Source organism: Lactuca saligna, chromosome 3, assembly GCF_052625555.1.
Source record: "Lactuca saligna cultivar CGN05327 chromosome 3, ASM5262555v1, whole genome shotgun sequence".
Classification (NCBI taxonomy): domain Eukaryota; kingdom Viridiplantae; phylum Streptophyta; class Magnoliopsida; order Asterales; family Asteraceae; genus Lactuca; species Lactuca saligna.
The window spans coordinates 176,231,313-176,255,638 of record NC_136419.1 but is presented as its reverse complement, the minus strand read 5'-3'; the positions used below and the strand labels follow the sequence as shown (position 1 = coordinate 176,255,638).

Sequence of the window (24,326 nt, the reverse complement as noted above, 5' to 3'; positions counted from 1 at the left end):
TCCTTAACTCACTACTTGGGACTATAAAACCGACTCGCGATCTGACTCACCGAGTCCAAGAATAACTCGCCGAGTTTGAAGAACAACTCGTCGAGTTCCAGGCAATATTCATATGACTCACCGAGTTGTTCATCCAACTCGCCGAGTCTAAGGCCACCTTCATAGAACTCGCCGAGTTCCGCTTTGGGACTTGTCGAGTCCCTATGACCCATTTCTCATACAGACCAAATCTGAGACATGCAACGCTTCCAGACCATAGATCCATGTTCCTTGGACATGCTTATAACGTAAAGTTGCAAACTTTACGTGCATGCATGGCCCTATAAGCTCAAAAAGGCAAAAACAAGCTCTTAATGAGGTCATACACTCAATAGATACCTCAATCACTTCAACCATAGAAACTTTATACTTCTAATACGCCCATAAGGTCCGAATCTGGAGTCCTTTCAGAACGTAGAGCATAAACACATGGAACTTGAGGTTTTAGGGCTTGAAAACCACTAATTTGGGACAAAAAGGGGATCTATTGAACTAGTGATCAAGGTAAGAACTTTTCTACCTGAATGGAAGCTTCTCACAGTGTAGATTCCGGATCTACCTCCCCTCCTTGCACACTTCAATCTCTTCCTTCTTCTTCTAAGCTCCAAACCTTCTTCACAAAGCCAAAAACACTCTCAAGAACAATATGGGGGCTAGGGTTTCGCTCTAAAGCTCTCTGGAAGTGTTAGGGAGAAAGGAGGCCAAGTTAGAGCATTTAAATAGGGTGCAAACACCCTGATTAAGGTTTTTGCCCAAACAGGGTCTACTCGCCGAGTCCAAAGTTCAGTCCCCGCGTCTTATCCCGCTCCTACTCAGCGAGTTATCCCATCAACTCGCCGAGTCCAAGGCAAAAATGCATTATTTAAAAAATGCAAATTGCAAGGAGTACGTACCGTGAACTAGGTGCTACAGCTTCCTTATATGGTGTAAGACCCTGGAGGGTTTCCATGGCTTCCTTATATGTTTGTATGCATGGCTTATATTGTTTATGTAGCTTTTATAACTAATATGATTATGTGCATTATGTGGGGTATGCACTGGGGAACTCACTAAGCATTAGCTTACAGTTTATTGATTGTTTCAGGTACTTCTGAGCCTAAGGGTAAGGGAAAGGTTTGATGGGGTGGTATGCACTCTCACAAATGTTTTTCTTTTGGGACACTTTAATATTTGAAATAAAGTTTATTGATGTATAAATTGAATAACAATTGTTCTTGAGATTTTATGGATAATTGGAAATGTTTTGATATTTTAAAAATGAAAATTTTCTTTGAAAATTTAGTCGTTACAATATTTCTAATTTAAACCTTAATTTGTTAAAAAAACGGACCTGTTACCATTTAGAACTAATACTTGCAGTTCAAAATGGAAATTGATATGGAATTTTTTGCTACTTATAGCATCAAAGACTTTTGTTACATGATTGATATGTAGGTATGAGTTATGTATTATAAAACCTTACACTTTATGTTTGAATTTGCTCTTTGGATCCTATTTCAATGGGAACTTGATGATTCGATCCACATACATGTAGTGACAAAGAACATGGTTTGACATGCGGAATTAAAGCTAGCACAATTGAACATGGTGATTTGGGTGTTTAAGAGATATATTGAATGTATATGATGTTACAAAAAGGATCTAGATCTAGACTACATAATTAACACACACTTACACACTCACTTCTACATCTCTCAAGCACACCTCTACAAGTGGTATGAACCCACTATTTATAGAGGTGTTTACATGTCTCTCTCTCACTCTAACTAACAAATGGTTCTAAAGGCTAAAGCACCACATGCAAGTGGGTTTTACAAAAATCAAACATTTACAAAGTCATGAATGAATAACTTTGCAACCCCAACATTCTCCCCCTCAAAGTTAGGAATGAATGACCCACTTCAAATCTTCCAAAATCAAGCACTACGCGGTTCGAGCCTCAAAGGTGACACATGTCGAAACGAACTTCAATCTTCAATTCTTCCATGACTCTTCAATTTGGGCTCTAGGATGTGAGACCATACAATCCGAGCAGCAACGAATGATCAAGAGTCTTCCAAACTCCAAATAATCATCCAAAGTTGCACATAAAAACACACCCCAAAAATCTTCAGCAATTCCAAACCCATTTCGAACACATCACTTCCGAACATCCAATTGCATCATCTTGTAGCTTCAAAACTCCAAGATTACTTTGGTCTTCAAATCCGCGTAATATGAAAAATTCAAGTTCGAATTTCCATATAAAACTTCTCCCCTTTTTTATAATCGAAATTTGATTATAAAACTCCATGGAAAAAGAACGTGCTCTATTCGGAATTTTTCATGTTAAAACTCACCCTTAAAATGTGGCATAAACTTTGAGCTTCAATCCGGAAAACCAAAAAATATTCAATTTTTATTGTCGTTCACAGATTGCCTTTGATAGAATTTCTAAAAAATGGGTAGAAATTGTCAATTTCAAAATTCTGCAGTGACCCGGTGCACCCAAAACAGCCAAATATGCAAAACACACTCCTATTTGCGAAACTGGGTACAATGTGTAAATTCGCACAAACTGCATGGACTAGATTTGAAAATTCTGCAATTTCATCATTTTATGACCCCATTTGCGAATTTGGACCATTTATATTATTTTGTGAAAAGATCAGGGACCAAATGCGAAACTTTTAGCCTTCTTCCCCAATTCGCATTCTACTGTAAAAACTTCGCATTTTCATTCACACGTTTTTCTTCGCATCTTGTATCCATCCGTCTTTGAGTTCATTCGCATTTCAGTTGTTTGAGAAACTCAAATGCGAACCCATATGTGAAACCCACTTATTTGAAATGAGAACCAAACAAAAATCATCAATTATACACTTGTCTCACCTAATGCGAAATTAATTTTGAAAACCAAATGCGAATATCACATTCTCAGATGCGAACCCAAAATTTGAAATGCGAACATTATTCTTGAGATCAGATGCGAACATGATTTTACAAACTGGCCATCGATTTCAACTTTTTAATTAGAGGCGATTATCAATTCCATCTTGACTTCGCATCGACAATTTGTTCTCAGTTCAACACTCAAAACAAAAGCAACATTAAATTCCAAATATGCGAAGCTTAACACAGATCGATTGTTAACCCTTTAATAACTTGTCTAACTTTCGCTTTTCAATCGAGATCAATTCCAAAAACGAATCCACAGCCATACAACCAAATCATCATCATAAAAGCGAAATCTTCAAAAACACTGCCTTCGCTTTTAGCGTTCAATCCAAATCGAATCACAATTAACTCAAAGACTTTGATCACCAGACCCATTTCGATTCTTCAATTATCACAAAAACAATTTCTACTACCTTCCTCTTCAATCGCTTCATCCTTGAACATTTAAATCAAATCCCAACACATCTTGTTCAAGAACAAATAAGAACGAACACAGTGTTCGTTCATGAGGAACATACACCCATTTACTTCCAAATTCGAAATTGATCTCAAATTAAACAACATTTCGATTTTCATAGGCCAAATATGATTCGTATCAACCAATCTATCAATTCACCGAATCAACCCATAGAAGTCGAGTTTGACTTTTTCTGGGATTGACTTTTCGAAATCATGAGGCCAGAAACATCAAATTCAAGAATCTATCACTGATTTTTGTATCAAATAAAGAATCTTCAACTTGTTCTTCATATCATTCAAGTGTTCTTTGAACAAATTCACCAAAATCAAAGATTGAGTGTTCAATTTCATACCCAAAACTTGATCCTCATTGATTTAGAGATAGAAGACAAAAAGAAAAAGAAATTGATTCACAAGTTTATATCCTCAAACAAATCCAAATCGATCGATAAGATTTATAAAATAAGGACGAGAATTCTGAACTAAGAACAAACGAAAAGTTGAATACGACTTAGAGCGAACACAGAAATATCGACTCTATTTGATGATGGGCTCAATTAAGTGAACAGTAACGGATTTTCAGATTTGGGCTTAATCTTGGATTGAATGAATAATAAAAGTAATGAATCAAAATCAATTGGGCTTTGAATGATTTTCAATTGATGTAATTCTTTGGACTTAGTTATTGAAGCTATGAACAGTAACAAAACATCGAGAATTCGGAATAAGATGAATTATGGACTCAAACTTGAAGTACGAATAGTAATTGATTGTTTTTGGCCAGATTTTGATTTAAAATGAACAATTGATAATTTAGAATCGAATCAAACAAACAAATATGATATTTGCTTGGGCTTTGATCAATGGAAAAAATATTGGATCACAACAAATGGGTTTTTCAAGAAATATTTGATCCAACGAGTCAAACGATCATGAATCAAAAACGCAACATACGAATTCAATGAAATTAAGAGAGATCATAGAGAGAGACTCACCAAAATTGATCAAATTGCGACAAAAATTGTCAAACCGAGAATCGTTCTTCAAAAGTCACGTTGATCGTGAAAACCAAGCTCTGATACCAATTGTAGTGACAAAGAACATGGTTTGACATGCGGAATTAAAGCTAGCACAATTGAACATGGTGATTTGGGTGTTTAAGAGATATATTGAATGTATATGGTGTTACAAAAAAGATCTGTATCTAGACTACATAATTAACACACTTACACACTCACTTCTACATCTCTCAAGCACACCTCTACAAGTGGTATGAACCCACTATTTATAGAGGTGTTTACATGTTTCTCTCTCACTCTAACTAACAAATAGGTCTAAAGGATAAATCACCACATGCAAGTGGGTTTTACAAAAGTCAAACATTTACAAAGTCATGAATGAATAACTTTGCAACCCCAACAATACATGTCTTGATTTTACTGCTATACCCGGAGTTTGACCTTGGCGCCGATGAGAATGAACTATACGAGGATTAAGGTGTAAGAAACTATGTACAGATATAGTACCTGTTGTATCATATTTGTTTCTTCCCTTCATTCCAAATGAGAATAAACATATATGTTTTCTCCTTGGTTTACGATAAATATTACAAAACATTTTTTACATTATTCATCTATAAATGCAATATTTCTTCAGTTTGTTTGTTGGCAATTTGTATTACTCATGATTATGGAGAAGTTTTGGAAGTTATTACTCTTTCATAGTTAAAAATGAGAACTACAAAGTTTTCTAATCTTGAACCTATTCTTATATATTTAGTTCGCTGCTTGGCAACCGGTTAACCAGGGAAATCCAACCAGAGGTTGGCAACATGACCATTCTCACAAAACTATAAGTTCATTTTATTTCCTGGGCAATTTGGATTTTTGTTTTATATGCTTTTATATTGAAAAAAGTTTAGTTACTTCAAAATATTAAATCTTAGGATCTTGTCTTCAAATCAGATTACTTGGAGGCTGCTTATTATTCTTTGGCCAACTAGGAGATCTAACAAATTTGTAAAATCTTTGAATTTCTTCAATTTGCCATTATTTTAAGGTTGAAACTTTTAACAATTTTTCTTTATAATGCAATAAGATAAACGAAAACAATTTCATTAGATCGATATCGGAAAAGTTAACAAAAACACACATTTGAAACAAAAACAGCCCCTCCACCCCACGTGAAGCATGGGCATACCTCCTCGTTTTAGTTATTAAATGTTACATTAATGACTATTATTTAATATTATCTATCTTTTTATATTTTTATAGTTAAATAGATAGTAATTTTATCATATTCGTTGTTTAATAGTGTATTGGAATATATCTAATTATTTAAATGTAAACTTCTAACAATATTTTATAATATCTTCTATTGAAATATGATATGTGCTTGTGAAAAGCAATAGAAGTTTGGGTATTTAAAACCATGTCTACCAATTTAGGGGTCGTTTAATAGTTGTTGATTGGGTTAGAGCTGACTGGGTTAGAAGCTGATTTGGTTAGAAATGTTAACCGAGTTGAGTTTATGTTGTTTGATTATTTCTCTGACCGATTATACCGAATGATGAAAATAACCATATTACCCTTATATTGTATGTCATGTCTATTATAAAAGAAAAGATAAATCATCCACTTAACACACATGTACAACATAAACTAGCCATAAATTTGATTTCATCATATTTTTACCAACATATAAAACATAAATTTTGATATCATACAAATAAATTATGATTTCATAAGCATATAACATTTCTTATTTCTGCCAACATGTATAACATATTCCACATTTTCTGAATTCATACCAACATATACAACATATTCATAAAAACAATCAAATTCTACCAACATATTTTGATTTCATAAGCATATAACCTAATTTCATAAGCATACAACCTGATACATTAAAAATATAATAGGTATAGTTTGTGAATCATTTTTACTAAGTTCAAGAAACGATACAAGAACATACTTTTAGACTATAATAGGTATAGTTTAGGGAACACTACTCTATTTTACCAATTTAAGGATACACTACTAAATAATTATTTAAGTATAATTATTTTAAATTACAAAGTACACTACTACAAGGTAATACATACATTTTTAAGTACAAGAGAACACTATAACACTATATGTAAACTAGTTAATACAGGGTTGTGAGGCACTACTTCATTGTACCCATCAGGGTACAGGTTCAAGTCTTATAAATTATAATCAGAGTCTCCTGGAGGGAGAGCATAAATTTGTGTATAGATCTATACGGAACTGACAATCCCGCACCTGAGTTGCTTGTAATAGCTAGGCCGTTAGGCTTGGGGTGACAAATGCCATAACATTCTGATGCCTAAAGAACGTTGTAGAGGTCACTAGTAATTTTAGCATGGTTATATGAAACTCACAATAGTATAAACTAAACATTGTTTACGAGATTAACACTACTCCAAAGGTTTTATTTTAGAAATAAGACTACATAACTTTTCTAGTAACAAGAACATACAATTTAGAAGGGACCTATAATGCTAATTCTATGATTCCTTAGTTTATACGTTAGGAATAGATGTAAATAGGATCCGATAGGCAGCAGAATGTGTGATTTACTTCCCGTTCCTTGTTTGGTTGTGGGCTTAGAGCAAATCCATACAGTCTACTATCCATTCGATACTAGCTATATATGACTTGTATACCCTAAGTGATCATATGGGAAAACGGGTATGGGTTAGGTCACTATATACAAGTACAAAACACTATTTTCTAGTACAGATTCACAGTTCTGGGGAAAAAATATATTAACATAGTTTTATCAAGTAATAAAACTCCAAGTATACAAACTTAACATACATTAACATGCATACATTTTGTTCTAAGGGTCTAAGACTACATCTCAATTATACTAAGAAAATATTGCATTTTCTGGAAGGACAAACTCAAATTTCAAAAAGGATCATTACAGTTAAGTCTGTAAGTATCTAGTGAATACATTAGGGTTATATACAATGAAGATCCGACAGACAATGGAATGTGTGGTTTCCGCCTCATTTTCTGTTCCTTGTTTGGTTGTGAGCTTAGGGAAGAACCACACAATCGATTGTCTGTTCGATCCGGATTGTATATAACTTGTATATACTAAGTACTCGTAGAAGGAATTGGTATGGGTCACATTTCTTACATTTCATTACATCAGAAAATATAGGATTTTCTGAAGGAACACACTAAGGTTTTCAAGGAACAAAGAACATACTTTCTAAAACAAAATGCTTATGAACTCACCAACTTTAGTGTTGACACTTTCAAAACCACTTGTATTCTCAGGACACTAGTAGACAGCTAATCGCACAAGTTTCGAGAAAACGGAGCATAGTAGCTTCAAGTCTTTATTTTGCTATTTACTTTTGGAGTCAATCATATATGATTCGAACACAATGTAAACACTATATTATCAATACAATGGTTGTTGTTACTTTGATTACTATTATTCAATTGTTGTGATACCGTACATGACATCCTCCGCGTCTAAACGTTGTCGTCGTCTTAGTTTAGGGGTATGACAAAGAATGACGTTACCTACTATGGAGGTTGTCATGATAGAGTCCCTGGTCGAGATGTTGAGTAGGAGTGGAATTCACCAGTGGAAGATGTTGAGGAAGAGTCGACATCCTTGATCGATGCAGCTGTGTTTTTTGTTCAATTGTTGTTTTCTATTTAGCTCTCGACTCTCGAGGGCCGATAAAAGAAAAGAAGAGACTTTTTTTTCAGCCAAAGTATTTGAGGCTTACCGAGTAGGAATAATGACTTAAACGGGTAATATATTTTTTGATTTGTACACATGAGTTTTTTTCATCCACATTTACCCCTTCAACTTGTTAAAATGTACACATTCAGTCCTTATGACCGGTTACTCCAGGTTAGTTGGGAAAAATGACTTAATAGGATAATATATTTCTCACTTTGTACAAATTTAGTCCTTAATATTTTTGTACATATTTAGTCCTTAATATTTTTTGTTTCAAAATAAGTCATTTTTGTTTTTGTACTCATTCAGTACTTATTAATGATTTTCTTAGTTTTTTCACACCACATCCTACGTCGGACAATCCTTAATGAGGTGTTTGGGGTAGTTGATGCTTATGTGCATCGCGATCTCGATTGTTTGGTTGCGTATGTTTTGTGGTTTGACTTAGGTATTGTATTCTGAATGTGCTAACTTCTTCATATGATATCAAATTTTAACGAATTTTATATTCACGTGTTCGCTTTTTTAGTCTACTACAACTTTTGTTAAGACTGCTCCCATTAAAATGTAATATATTTTTACTTATGATTTTATTAAAAAAACGTACATACATGCATTCATAAAAAAAACATATGGATATAAAGATCGTAAGTAAAAATATATTACTTTTTAACGGGAATAATCTAAACGTAAGTAGACTAAAATACGAATACATGAATATAAAGATCGTTAAAACTCGAGATCGTATGAAGAAGTTATAACGTTCAGAACACATGACCTAAGCAACCAAGTAGTCGAGATTGTGATGGACACAAGCATCAAAAGCCCCAAACACCTCATTAATTAATGTCTTATGTAAGATGTCATGAGAAAAACTTAAATAAATCATTCATACGTCCTAAATGAGTACAAAAACAAAAATGACTTATTTTGCAACAAAAAAATATTAAAGACTAAATGTGTACCAAAATGTTAAGAATTAAATGTGTACAAATTGAGAAATATATTACTTATTAAGTCAATTTTACCGGCTGACCTAAAGTAGCCGGTCATAAGAACTGAATGTGTACAGTTTAACAAGCTGAAGGGGTAAATGTGGACAAAAAAACTCAATGATCAAATGTGTACAAATCGAAAAGTATGACGGAGTCAACATAAATTTGAAGCTATAAACACACCGATTGCTAACCGAGTCAACAGTGAGCTCTGATCGAACCAGATAAGTGCAAAACAAACAACCCCTAATTTTCTCAGAAGGCGACAAATAATATCTTTCATTCATTTTCCTAAAACCAAAATCATACCAAAATAGTTTGTTTTTAGGTATAACAACCAGCTTTTTTTCAATTTTGGAATCATCCTCTCGATTTTTTTTAGCCTTTAGCTTTTTTTTTTTATGTATATGTCTGATTAACAACTTCGTTGAGATGTCACGTGTAATATACATCCTTACTAAGAACTTTTTTTTGGAACGACAAATCTAATATAATCCTAAACCACTCCTAGTTCACCTATGTCTCAAACAAGACTTGAACATTCGACCTCAAGAAAAGAGGATAACATATGATACTGTTAGGCTAGAAGTCATTTGGTGATGCTTACTAAGAACAACTTGATTGAGAAAACACGTCGTTTTACTATAGTAATTATAAGCTTCAAACTTTGATTTAATCCTATTGCAGAATCATCTTTTTATTACTATAATAATTAGTTCAATATTTCAAAACAAATGTCTTACTAAAAAAGTTAGAAAAAAAAATATATTTAAGTCGAAATTCAAAAGTGTACAATAAATATGAGATATATGAAATATAATATAAATTTTATCCTTTTGCATCACTAACATCTCATGTTTTGAAAACCGAACCAGACTGACCGGTTCAATGGGGAACCGAGCCTGGCTCTGGTTCTTAGAGGACAAAAACCGTTTGTCATGTGAATCGATGAAAACCGGTCCGATCGAACCAGTAAAAATCGGGAATTTTAACGGTCGAACCAGTAAAACCCGGTTCAGTTCGACGGGTAAAAAGGGAAATTTTCAAAAATATATTTTTTTGATATTTTGTACATTTTATATGATTAAAATTAATAATAATATAATTATAACATTATCCGTTTTTTTTTTTTCGGTTTTTAAGACCGGTCGTCGGAACAATTAAATTATCAAACCAGTAAGATAGCCAGTTCGGTCCCCGATCCAGTTTTCAAAACCTTGCTAACATCTCACAGGAAGCTCCCTACAAGTTGGATAATGCTCATATGGATCTCAATTTTGACATTTTAAAACATTACTTTTGATATTCATACATCCTATCTAATAAATGAATGTATTTTTATCACTTTTCACACTCTCATTCAATTTGTCAAATGTTATTTTTTTCATATAATATTTAATGTAATAATTGCAATAAATATAGTAATAAATTGATATCAATTTTATTAATAAACTTACTTTTTAATTTCAAATTTTCCAAAATTAAAGCTCATTAGTTTCTTTATTTATTTAAATTATTTGTTTAAATTTAAAAGATAAAAAACATTTTCATTATAATAATTTATTATTTTTCTTATTTTTTTATAAATTCAAAGTTATTAAATATTTTGACATATATACTTAGTTTTTTATTTTTTTCAAATTAACTCATCTAATACATGCGTTTCACAATTAGTAAACTCAAAATAACCAAATATAGATTACTAAGAAAATCAACACAATCAGTAAACCAATTTTGATCATTTTGAACCACTTTTGACATTCTTCTTTTGACCCATCGGAACAATACTTCTTCAAAACACACCTAACCATCCGAAATTTCAATCAACAAACATAATATCACCAAACTTCTATAAACAAATCCATCCCATAATCCAGTCGATGTTTCAGATCAAACACTTGACAAAAAAAAATTATTGTGTTCTTGAGGGTTCTTTCAACAACATATCTTACAAACCACATAAATGAGTAATTTTGAGATAAAGCCAAGATTAGAGTCTAACAGCATCAATTCGTCCAGAATCATCAAATACAACCCAACTCATCAATATCATCGTCATACCCAAAATATTTGCCAAAATTGTGAATGAGCTCAACTAATTTGCAAAACTCATCCACAAATAGCAAATCGTTCCACACCCATAAGCTTTTTCATATCGAAATCAATTATTATCCAAAACATCATTATCGATCTCCTCAATAACTCGAACGTAGTATTCTTCTTCAATCGATTGATTATTAATATCCAAATAATTTTCCAGAACAAACATAATGTTCAATTGTCAGCAGAAGAAGATCAAGAATGAGTTTGAATATTCGATTAAGAGTGTAAATCGAGAAAAGAAAGTGAAACAAAAGATGTGAATCAATATGTCGTACAAAACGAGAACAATCAGATAATGCCATAATGGATCTAATTGGTGTACGTCTTGAAACTGGACGGTAAATAGTATTGTATCTAATGATTGGGCCATGGACTTAACAAATGAATTGGATCAAAATTTGAGCTATATCAATTACAAATTAGCATTTGGGACTTAACATATCAAATATAGTAACACAGATATAATAACATTGATTCCATGAGATCTTACTAAAAATCGATTGAATTACATAGAATGTCAAATCATGAACCGTTCAATATGGTTTGGATATAGTACCACTTGCTAAGACTTTGAATGTTTGATTTGTCATGCATAACAATAATAATAATAATAACTAGTAAACAGGTCGCGGCTACGCTGCTTTTGAGGTATTACGGGAAAATCGGCAAAATTTAAAAGATATGTGCTGAAATTGTAAATCACCACAAATAGAGGAGAAAGTCGATAGTCCTTAAAACTAGATGTCAAAAGTGTACAACCAAAAGAATGGACACTGCTGGAGAAAATTCACAAATATTGTGACAATAATATTAAAAGTGTACAACCAAAAGAATGGACACTGCTGGAGAAAATTCAAAAATGTTGTGACAATAATGTTGAAGTTACCAAAGTTGGGAAAATATGGTAACAAAATTCAAAAGGAGGTTTCTTTTTCTTTTTTATGTCAAAATGGAAAAGTTTTTAGTACAAGAACGAAAAATATCAAATTCATAAAAGATTTGTGGCAAAAACATCAAAAATGTAAAACTTTTTCCTGTAAGGACTAAAAGTGTCAAACTCACCAAAAGGTAAAAAAAATCAATCAAAACACAAAAATATAAAAGTTTTGAATTTAAGGACGAAAAATGTTATATACACCAAAGATTTGTGGTAAAAACCTAAAGCTAAATAAATAACTCAACTCACAACTCTCAATGATTACATCCCTCCCTCATGCACATCTAAATAAATAACTTCACCCAGGAATCTTTTGAGTCTTCTCTTGTTATCTTCCATGTAGATCAATTGGGCAACCTTAGGAATATTTTTGATATGTCAAGATTTGAATCATGGACCCCTATGTAGCTTCCACTCCTAAACCGTTGGGCTCCGATCGCTGGAGCTTTGGTTGTTTTTGTCCATGAAATTCTTTTAATTTAATCAATTGAAGGTTGAGGTTGTAGACTATCATTGTTTAACCTCACAAAAATCCTTAAATAACACGTTAGGATTGTTTTTTTCTATAAATATTAACCAGTTATATACATAATGTGTAGCTGTCCCTCATCAACCAGGTTTAAGTGAATAAATCAAAAACACAAGGTTAGTGAAATTACATAATGGTCCTTGTTTAAAACAAAAATTATAGTAATGGTCCTTGTGTAAGACAAAGTTATAGAAATAATCCTTATCTAACAAGGAAATTACAGAATTCGTCAATGAGATTATGGAAATGATCATTGTGTCTGACAACATACACTAATGCTCTCAATCGGTGTAATAGCGGAACTTACAAATGGTATCGAAAATATAAAATTAATAAACCCATTGCAACCCTCGGATCATCCACACTAGTTATGAAGAAAAAACTAGCTAATAGGGGCAATTACAAATTATGAAATGGTCCACGTGTAATTTATGCTAATAATAAACAAAGCTTATATTGGGTTGGGTTAAGGGATTTAAGGAACAAATTGATTTATGATTTGCAAAAATAATATTGGTATTTCATCCAAAAAAAAATTATTAAATGTACATGCTTAGATTGAATCGAAGCTTGTGTAAGCTAAGCGCTCCAAATATGATGTGTCGCCTTTGTAAGTTAACTGGTCCATATACGATGCTTTGTAGTTTGTCTGATGAGATTTTCTCCATCCACAAGTGTGATATTATTATTAATTTGCAGCTTTTTAATGATGACGAAAAGCATGATCAGCTCAAAGACGAAGTTACCTTTATGGGGATTCGTATCACCAACTAACATATTTAACCAATCAGGCATTTATTAATGAGGATCTTAATTCCAGCCTTTGCATGCCACTCATGCTCCAATATCTTTACCACATAATCATCATATTCACCAACAAAGAAAAAAGCAATATACAAAAACAACTCTTTGTTAGAGGCATGTGGTAATGAGTCAAATCTCTTTTGTAGTATACCTTGAATTTTACAATCAGAATCTCCTTTCAACAAATTCAATGAACTTCTCCAAACTTCTATCATGCTATTTTTTCCTAACACATCAACAAATAGAGAATAACCTAGTACTTTAAGAGCTAGTGGGCTTCCACCCTTTAAGAGCTAGTGGGCTTCCACCACAATACTATGCTAATAGAACTGCAAGCTCCTTGAAATCTTCCATAGGCGTCTTGAATCCAAATGCATTGGCGACTTAAAAGCTCTAATGATTCATGAACATTCAGCAATTCAAGTTCATGCATCCTACAACTCCAAGATATGGACCTAACCCATGAACATATATCTAAATGCCTAGTTGTTATTATGATCTTGGTTTGTGCATGAAAAGCGATTGTTCCAAGTAAAGCGCTTAATTAAGCATGTTCATCAATGTCATCAAGAACAATAAACACATTTTTCACTTGTAATGCCTCCTCAACACTCCTTGTACCTTCAGATACACTAAATATACTCACATTCTTTCCCCGTAGAATGTCTCTAAGAAGTTGTTTCTGTAGCCCAAGCAAACCATCTGATTGTTTATAATGCTTTCCAATCTCTTCAAGGTAACTGCTACTTCCAAATTTTTACTTGTTTGAGTTGTAAATGAATTGGGCCAGTGTCTTTCCAATACCACCCATGCCACAAATTGCTAGAGCATTATCCCCAGATTGCTCGTTTTCCAACAAAGAGTTGATAAATCTAGCTCAAGAATCCATTCCTATTAGATTAGCTGGAGTAGCTAGTTTCATATCTAGTTTATAATTAACTATATCAGCAATTTTTGCAATAAAGTCTACTTCAGAGTCTTCAGACCTGTGTGAAAAGAATAAAGAAAATAAGCACAAGGGTGAGAATGGCATAAGTGACAGAAAATATATTTCTCCGATCAAATGAAAATTTCAATCATACAAACTGTTGAAAGTTAATCTAGACTAAGGTTTACTTCGAATTTATTACGGTTAATTTGGCAATTATAGTTAGGCAGCAGTTAAATTATTACCCACAAATGAAAGGTTGCAACAATTTGTGAAGGGGTGTCTTCTTAAGAGGCACATTAGTTATTGGTTGTGATGGCTTCATAGGCTACATGTGTATGTAATATGATGTAAAATGTTGTTGTTACAAGTAATTAACAAAACTTCTGTTTTGTTACACAAGAAACTCTCCTGTTCTATCTTGTCTTCAATGTAATTTCTCCAACACAAACACAAAAACACACATGTAAGCATGTAATTACTTGGTTCTGCTCTTTGCAGTTTGCATACATTCAAAGCAATATAAGCAAAAGAAGAGACATGATGCTTGCATACCTGAATCTGATCATTAGTTAGGAACAAATTACGATTCCTTATCAAATTAAGGTCCACAACAATTAAACAAATCAGTATTGGATCCTGGTTGCGTTATTTTTAAAGGATTAAACTTTAAGCATGAATAGAGAAAGAATACCCAGAAGCAATCATTCCGATCAAATCAGCAACTTCTGTAAGGGCTCCCTTCCATCGATTGACTTTATACTCTGTCCGTTGTGACCCTTTGTCAACTTCTATCTCAAAATTTCGTCTGTGGTTCCTGACATCTGAGGGATTGACATGGTAAAAAATCGGTAAAACGAAATGATTAAAGCTCAACCTTTGCTCAAGGATCGGCAGAAGCTCGTCAAGGCAACATCTGGAATTCGCATATCTCTCTCCGACAATACAATTATGGAAGCCCTAGATTGTGTGATTGCTCTCTCGATTTCCGGCGTCAGTTCTTGACCTCTTTCGATATTATCGTTATCCCTAAAAGTGCGAAGTCGTGCTCGAACTATTAGGGTGTCTTTGGGCTTTTTAAACATAAGTGCTAAGTGGGTGGAACATGTAAAAGTTTTTTGGGAATATGACTTTGGAAGGAAAGGTAATTAATTTTTCGGTATGTTCGTATCTGGGTAACTATCTTTTTTTTTACGAATTTTTTAGAAGTGTTCACATATGACCATTATGATCTGCTATAGCAGGTTAAATCCTAGATGTGAACGTTTTCAACAAGTTTGTTACCTAGATACGTACAAAAAAAATAATTACCCAAATATGAACATAACGAAAAGTAAAAATTAAATTACATGAATGGTCCCTGTGGTTTGGGGGAATTTGTGGTTTTGGTCGCTAACTTATTTTTTTTAACTTAAATAGTTCATACTGTTTATTTTTGTTGCGTATTTGGTCCCCGTCTTACCTAAAAATACTATTGTGCCATTATTAATTTTTTTTAATTAATTTTCTTATCTATGTATTTATTTTTTACATATTTAAAAAAATTAATAGACCACACATATTTGTATCTCCTCGAATGATCCCTACTATTTATTTTTTAATTAATTTAATTTTTTAACTCGGATGGTCCCTACTATTTAATTTTGTTACGAACTTGGTCTATGTCTTATCTAAAAAGACTATTGTGTTCTTATTAATTTTTTTTAATTAATTGACTTGTTTATGTACTTATGCTTTATATGTTTAAGAAAAATTAGTAGACCCCATATATCTATATATCCTCACCATCTCATCTTTCATCATTCTCAACTTCTATTTATTTTTCATCTTTAGTGATATCGACGTCTTCATCATCACTTCTTTTTTCGATCCTTCAACTCCGTCGAATCAACACCACAACTCACTAAAGATGAAGAGACAGTAGGTTATGGTGTTGGTTCGCCAGAGTTGAAGTACCAAAAAAAGGACGGTGAAGACGTTGATGTTACTAAAGATGGAAAAGAAATAGAAGATGGGGATGATCAGAGATGAGATGGTGAATGGTAAGACTCAAATTAAATGTTTCAAATGTGGTTTCAGGTTTACGGTGATGAGATACATATATATGGGGTATATTAATTTTTTTATAAAAAATAAATACATAAATAAGAAAATTAATTAAAAAAATTAATAAGGGAAAAATAGTATTTTTAGATAAGACAGACACCAAACGCGTAACAAAAATAAACAGTAGGGATTATCCGAGTTAAAAAAAAAATAATTAAAAATAAACAGTAAGGATCATCCGAGGAGATACAAATATGTGTGGTCTATTAATTTTTTTAAATATGTAAAAAGTAAATACATAGATAAGAAAAATAATTAAAAAATAAATTAATAAGGGCACAATAGTATTTTTAGGTGAGACGGGGACCAAACGCGCAACAAAATAAATAGTAGGGATCATTTAAGTTAAAAAAATAAGTTAGCGACCAAAACCACAAATTCCCCCAAACCACAGGGACCATTGATGTAATTTAATTTTTAATTTTCATTTTGTTCATATTTGGGTAATTATTTTTTTTGTACACATGTAGGTAACAAACTTGTCGAAAACGTTCACATCTAGGATTTAACCTGCTATAGCAGGTCATAATGGTCATATGTGAACACTTCCAAAAAGTTTGTTACCTAGATATGTACAAAAAAAAGATAATTACCCAGATGTGAACATACTGAAAAGTTAATTACCTTGATAAGTCTTATTATTTTTGGTAAAAACATTTTAAAATTTATTTTTGGATTTTAAATATAAAAATGATTATTTTTTGGAAAGGTCAGAAAAATCTGATATTTTATAATTTTTTCAAAAATTTTTTTTACGATAAATCAAACACTTTCTAAAAGTCTTTTTATATAGGTTTTTTGTAAAAGAACGTTTTCTAAAATATTATGTTTAAAATGTGTTTGACTTGTTTTTTATGATTTTTAAATAATAAAATTTAAAAGTCACAAAAATATAAGAATTTCTATCTTTTTTTCCAACCGATTTTTCTTTCTCGACTAAAAGTTGATTTTAAAAGATCTTTTCAATTTGTCAAACAATTTTTAGTAATTTTTAACTTATTGAAAAAGTTCAAATTTAAAATATTAAAAATGTATCTCAAGCACCCTATAAGAGGTTGTTTATAAATTAAGGGGTTGTTGGAATTCCTTTTTAAACCCAAAATTCTTTTTAATTTTTTTTTTCTTAAATGTTTTTTTTAGAAAAATGAAAATTAGACAAAATTACACAAATAATCCTCGTAGTTGACAAAATCGACAAATTATGGTCCTTATGACGATTTTTTTGCAAAGACGGTCCTTTTGACTAACGTTGTTAACTTTTTCAGTTAAATCCTATGTGAAATGACATATTTGTCATTCCTGCATATCGACAATTTATGTAGTTTGTTCAATTTTGGGGGTTGGTGACTTCATCTAAAACTCTCTCATACTCACAAGTTCAAGTTCAATTTTGGGGGTTGGTGACTTCATCTTGTAATATCATCACAGTGAATATAATAGAAAGAATGCAAGCATCATCACTACACGTAAAATAATACAACAATACTGAGTTTACATCCTTATAATTATTTACAAGAGTTACATCCCAAAAATACAAATGTTTATAATAGCAACAAAATGCCACAAATTTCCACATATTCTTGATGCTCACTTGTTTAACGATTTCCTGAGAATACAAGTTATTTGAAAACGTCAACATATATAATGTTGGTGAGTTCATAAGTATGTTTGAATGAAAAGTTTTGTATCATATAGTAAACACCAGAAAATCTGATATTATCTGTAAAAATGGTTTATAAGTTTTGTGTACAATCCCGTGTTAAGGCATGTGTGTTTTTGTTTGAAAATGTATAAAAAGTATTTCAGAAATCCCATACTTCCTGTTGTAAGTAGAAGGTAATGTAAAATTGCATGTTTTCCCAGATCCGATATTTTCTATTTATAAAAGTATTGTAGCCTTAAAACCCTAAGATCGTGTATCGGTGTATGTATGTTTTTGTATTATCAAAATGGTATATGTATTCTGTAAATTTGGAATGGAGTTATTCTCTATGTGAGTCGTTATAACCATACTTGATAATGACTGGTTTGCCTTTCTTGATGTTTTTCAGGCACCGACTTGTTTAAGGTAAGGTTTGTCACCCTAGACTGAACTAGTCTAACTATAGCGAACAACTCATGTGTGGGGGAGTCATCCCCGTATAGATCTATACACAAACTCTTGCTCTCCCTCCAGGAGACTCTGGTTATAACTACAGGCTACGGCTATACACTCGATAGGTGTCAAACGAAATGTCTCACAAGAGCCTTAACTGAATTTACGTGAATATTGAATTGCACAGAGTAATATGGTTTCCGTGTATGTTTTTAGTTTATTAGGCCCAACAAGCATGTAAATGGACCACAAAGACCCAAACAACATGTAATGTATATTCCAGGCCCAATAAACATGTAATTGGACCACAATGGCCCAATAGACATGTAGTGGGTGTTCTAGGTCCACTTAAACATGCAAATGGGCCAATAAGGCCTAATAAGCATGTGAGGTATTTTTCGGCCCAATTAAAAGTGTAAGTGGCGTATTTGTTTTGTTTGTTATTATGTTGATCATTTAAGCTCAATTGTTTACCAAAATGACATAAAAGGCCCACTTTTTGTAAAAATACATTTTTGGTCCATAAAACCCAAACTTTACAATTAAGGCACGTTGTTGGTAAAAATGACACTTTAGGTCCCTTACGACCAAAAGCTTACCTTTAAGGGCTTGTATCAAATACAATAACCTTTTTAGCCAACTTATGTCAAATATAACATTTTCGGCCCAATTTTTATGAAATTTTACATTTTCGGCCCAAATGCATAGAAAATATCTTTTTCGGCCCAAGTTTAAATAAAATTGTCATTTTTAGCCCATAAATCCGAAAAATAACATTTTTGCTCAAATTTGTACAAAATGACCATTAAGTCCACAAAAGTCAAAAAATTTCCAAAATTAGCCCATGAAGTTGTGAAGGCCGAATTTGAGGCCCATTTTGTGAAAATTTACACTTTTGGCCCTTCTAAAACCATGAATATTATAAAGACTCATTTTTATTTAAAATGACTCTTTTAGTCCTCTTAAAACCGTGAGTTGACAAAAAGATCCTCACTTTTGTTTATTTTGTTAGTTTTTGGCCCTTTACACGATTTTGCTTAGTTTCAAACATCCTTAACATGTTTTTATTCTTTCATCTTCATCATAAGCTTCATAAGGTGTTTTAGTTTACAAATATCACCATACTTTAGTAGATCTTTCGAAATCTAAAATGTTTCAACACATAAGCACAACATCTAACATGGAAAACACATATAATCATGCATAAACACATAGATCTACACAAATGCAGTGTGTATCGTCCCCCAAAACATAGTAAAAACCAAAAATAGGGGTATGAACTTACTTTGGGGTTTGAATCGGTTTTGATGAAGAGATATGAGAGAGATTTCGGCCTTAGCAAGCTCCTTTGAATAGATCTCGAACTTATGGGGTTTCTAAGGAACATGGATCATGAAATGAAGTGTTAGGAGAAGTAAGTTTAACATGAACATGAAGTTAAACCTCTTAAGTGGAAGTAACCTACCAAGATGAGTGGATTTTTGGATGAAGTGCTCTTGAACTCACACACTAGCACACACGAATATTAAAGAGGGAAAGGAAGGATTTTCTTGAAGTTCTTAGAGGAATATGAGAGGAATTATAGTATGTGTTTCAAGTTGAAGTGAGAGTGGTGGTGGGTTGTGATTCTCAGTCATAAATAGAGAAGAAAGAGGAGAGAGGATCAAACTGGTTAATACATGATGGTTTAGAGTATAGATGCTTAGTTATATATGAATTACTTTACCTAGATTACCATTAAGTAAAGATGAGGTGTCAAAGTTTTGTTCAAATGAGTTTCTCTTTTTTTATTATATAAATTGAGAATGAGAAGAAAGGGTGAAAGAAAAGAGTATTTTGGGTTTATATTGAATGTGCTTTAAATTATAGGCCTAATATGAAGGTTTTCGGCCCATTGGTCCCTCTTTATGGTTTTACGGACCAAAAATGATAAAGGAATTGGGTTTATGACCCAATAAGATCCAAGAAAGTTGTTTATGACCCAATAAGGCCCATGAAACAAAGTGAGACATTTTAGATCCAATAAGGCCCTTAAAAAGTCTTATGGCCCAAAATGTTATAGTTTAATGAATATGGGTCCAATTAGGGCCCATATAAGGACTCTTAGCCCAAAACAATCAAGTTGTGAGTTTATTTGCCCATTACACCCAATGAAGGATTCTTAGCCCAAAAGGGGTTTGAACCGATAAAATTAGGGTTACCACCCAGAGTTGAGTGTATGAACTGTATTGTATTAGATTTTTGGGGCTTCACGAGTGAGTTCTGATTTGAATAGTTGTTTTTGAAATGACTAACATGTATAATATCAATCTTAAAGTTTCAAGATACATCCATAGGTGATCATACATAGATAGAATTTCCTAGCCAAAAATTCTAGTTGTGATAGGTTTATCCCACTCTTTCCATCTTATTTTCACTAAAACTCTCTCATACTCACAAGTTCAAGTTTAATTCCTTTCAAGAATCACCATTTCAAGGCCGGTTCTAGGGTATTTGGTAAGCATATTCGACATCCTCTAGTAGTTTGACACATTTTTGTGTAAATTTCATCATGTTTACACATATTTTTTGTGTGTGAAATCCTTAAAAGAATCATCCTACAAGAAGCTCTTCAACTTTCCACACAAGAAGCTACGCTCGAAAACTCTCATATCTTTCCTTCAAACCACACATGAAATTTACTAAGTTGAGTTCATACCCCTTCATTTTCGAGTTTTTCCAAGTTTTTAGGGGGGGGGGGGGTGGTAGAAGTAAACAAATCCTATTTGGATGATCTAAAGGATTTTCAAACTAAAAATACAAGTTATGTCACTAAAACATATCTACGCTTAAAAATTAGCTTTTTACAGAAACGTTGTGGTCTGTTCACGGACTATTTTACCATGCTTAAACTTCATATCTTTCAAAACTATTCAATATGAAAATATTTCAGGTCTATAAATTTTTAAGGACTACTCGCACACATTCATATGATTTTTTAACAATTTATGGTGATTTTTACAAAACTGCCTATCATTTCAGAACATTTTTGGACCAGTCTATATAAATGAACGTTTTCACTCTAGTTAGGAACCACTTAAGGTCAGGGGAAAATATTATGGACAAAGTAGACTCATTTTATAAGCTCTAAGAGTTTACGGATCCAAATTTCGACTTACGATGATTTTTCTATAATTTTTCTAAAAACATAAACAGAAAAGTCAAAAACTAGAAATTATCTTTATCATACTAAATGTTTTTATATTTGTGTTTAGATGTAAGTTTATATGTTATAATCTTTTAAAGCATGTAGAGATGATAACTTACATGTATTTATATATTTGATTGTATAAATGGACTTGACAAAACATACAAGACAAACTATAAATGGTATAGTTTAGGAGTCACAAAACCACACTTTCATTTCAAAAGAACCATATAATTATTCAATGGTATAAGTATTTCATTATACAAGAAAAAGGAGTCATAGTTCACGTAAATCTATTGATGCTCTTGTGAGACATTCTCTTCACCGTACCTACCTAGCGTACACTTTAAGTCCTACATTATAACGAGAGTCTCATGGAGGGAGAGCGAGATAGTTATGTATAGATCTATATGGGATTGACAACCCCACGCCTCGGTTGTTCGCTACAACTAGACCAGCAAGTCTAGGGTGACAAATGTCTACCAACTCCGACGCCTGAAGAACGTTGTTCAGACATATCAGTCATATTAATCATGGTTATAATAACTCACATAGGGATTAAGAATACTACTCGGTTTACGGGAAGCTTACACTTCATCAATTTTATAAAAAGATAAAACTACATACTATCTTTCAGTACAACATTACTTACATTTTTGGTCTTAGGGTTTAAGACTATAATTCATATACAAGAAAATAATTGATTTTCTAAAAACATACATTATCATTTTACAATGAAAATATACAAAGAAAATACATACAGTTTTATTCTTGGATATAAGACTTACAGCTCATTTTTAAAGAAAATATCGGATTTTCTGGAAGTATACAAAACAATTTTACGCAAAACAATTACAAAATCTTTTCATACAAAATGCTTATGAACTCACCAACTTGTTGACACTTTTCAAAATCACTTGTATTCTCAGGAAATCAATAAACATGTATTCAAATCATTTTGAGGGTCAGCGTCGCTATTTCATTATTTATACTTTTCAGTTATTTGAATTCAATTTTCGAGAAAACAAAGTTTTGTAAACAATGTAATACTTGAAATCTCAATGTATGAATGTTTGTGTTGCTATGTTTCATTTATATTCAATTGTTATGATACTGTACATGCAGTCACCCGCCATCGGACGTTTCCGCCATTCCAGTTTGGGGGTATGACAAGCGGTGAGGATAAACAATAAGTTATAAGCTCTTTCTATTTCCCTATCTAAACACCCTCTAAAGTTGCATAGAGATGATCTTTAAATGTATTACGAGTATCTTCGCCTCTAACTTCTATGCTAAGGAGTTGTTTGGGAGTGTTTTTTGAACTCTAAAAAAATATTTTTAGATAAAAGTGTTTATTGGTTTATAGTGGTAGTAAAACGAGTTTTTTTTAAAAGTGTTTGGATTGCTTTTTATGGTGAAAAAGCTAATAAGTCAATAAGTTAAAAAAGTGTTTGGCTTAAAAAGTGTTTTTTGAAGTTATTTTGGTTAAAAAGCAGTTTCAAAAAGTCAACTTTTACATGCTTTTTAAAAAGTGATTTTTGAAGCTTATGAAAAAACTATTCTGAAAAGTGTTTTTGAGTTTGTCAAACACTTTATTTACTTATTAGCTTTTCAAAAAGGTAATAAGCAAATAAGTTGTTTTGAAAAGCAATCTGAAACACCCCCTAAAGCTTAACAAAACGTCAAAGCATCTAGTACGATTTAGCAGAGAAGCAGACGCCATAAAATTAGCATACAAGAGATTGCAAAAAGAAGGAATATAAAGGTATCGAAAGGGAAAATTAATTATCTTTTCGTCTTGAAATTAGGCAAAAAAAAAATTTATAGTAATTTGTTAAATGTGTTCATATATCACATGTGGCAATGATAATATGTGAATAACAAGTTAAATTGTCAAATAAATATAAAAAAGTTGTTTAAATGTGAATATTTTTAAAAAGTTAAATGGTTAAATAATTACAAAAAAAAATGCTGAAATGTGAACATCTGTTTTACAAATTTCTTAAGACCTTTTTATAAATTTTTATGATATTTTTTCATATAATTTTCTAAATGTTTTAAACTTTAATTATATATTTTTTAAACTATTTTTATACTTTTATATAATTTTTATACAGGTGCTTTTAAAACCAAATGTTTTCCAAATGTTTTAAAATTTTCTTACGAGTTTAAAAAAAAAATCATACAAATTTTTTTATAGATTTTATACAACATTTTCTAAACTTTATTTTACAACATTTTCAATGCGTTTCCTAGATTTTGTGTGACAATTTAATAACTTTATAAAACATTCTAAAACACTTTCATTAAGTACTTATTTAGAACGTTATATTAAAAAATTGAAAAGTGTATAAACCTCTAATTATAAAGTAAAAAAGTTCTAACAATTTTAAAACATTTAAATTATTTGGATGAAACTAAATTGTCGGTCAATTTGGATAAGACTATTTGGTTAAGATATTCGGATTTT

At 31.9% G+C, this 24,326-nt stretch overlaps 1 long non-coding RNA gene across 1 annotated transcript; it reads right to left on the bottom strand.

Annotated features, from left to right (window-relative positions):
• Positions 1–13,630: 13,630 nt before the first annotated feature.
• On the bottom strand, positions 13,631–15,535 carry LOC145037516 (uncharacterized). The gene is made up of 2 exons (XR_013678886.1): positions 15,163–15,535; positions 13,631–14,526 (listed from the first exon to the last, which is right to left on the bottom strand). It is a non-coding gene; the product is annotated as an uncharacterized LOC145037516 (long non-coding RNA).
• Positions 15,536–24,326: the final 8,791 nt, after the last annotated feature.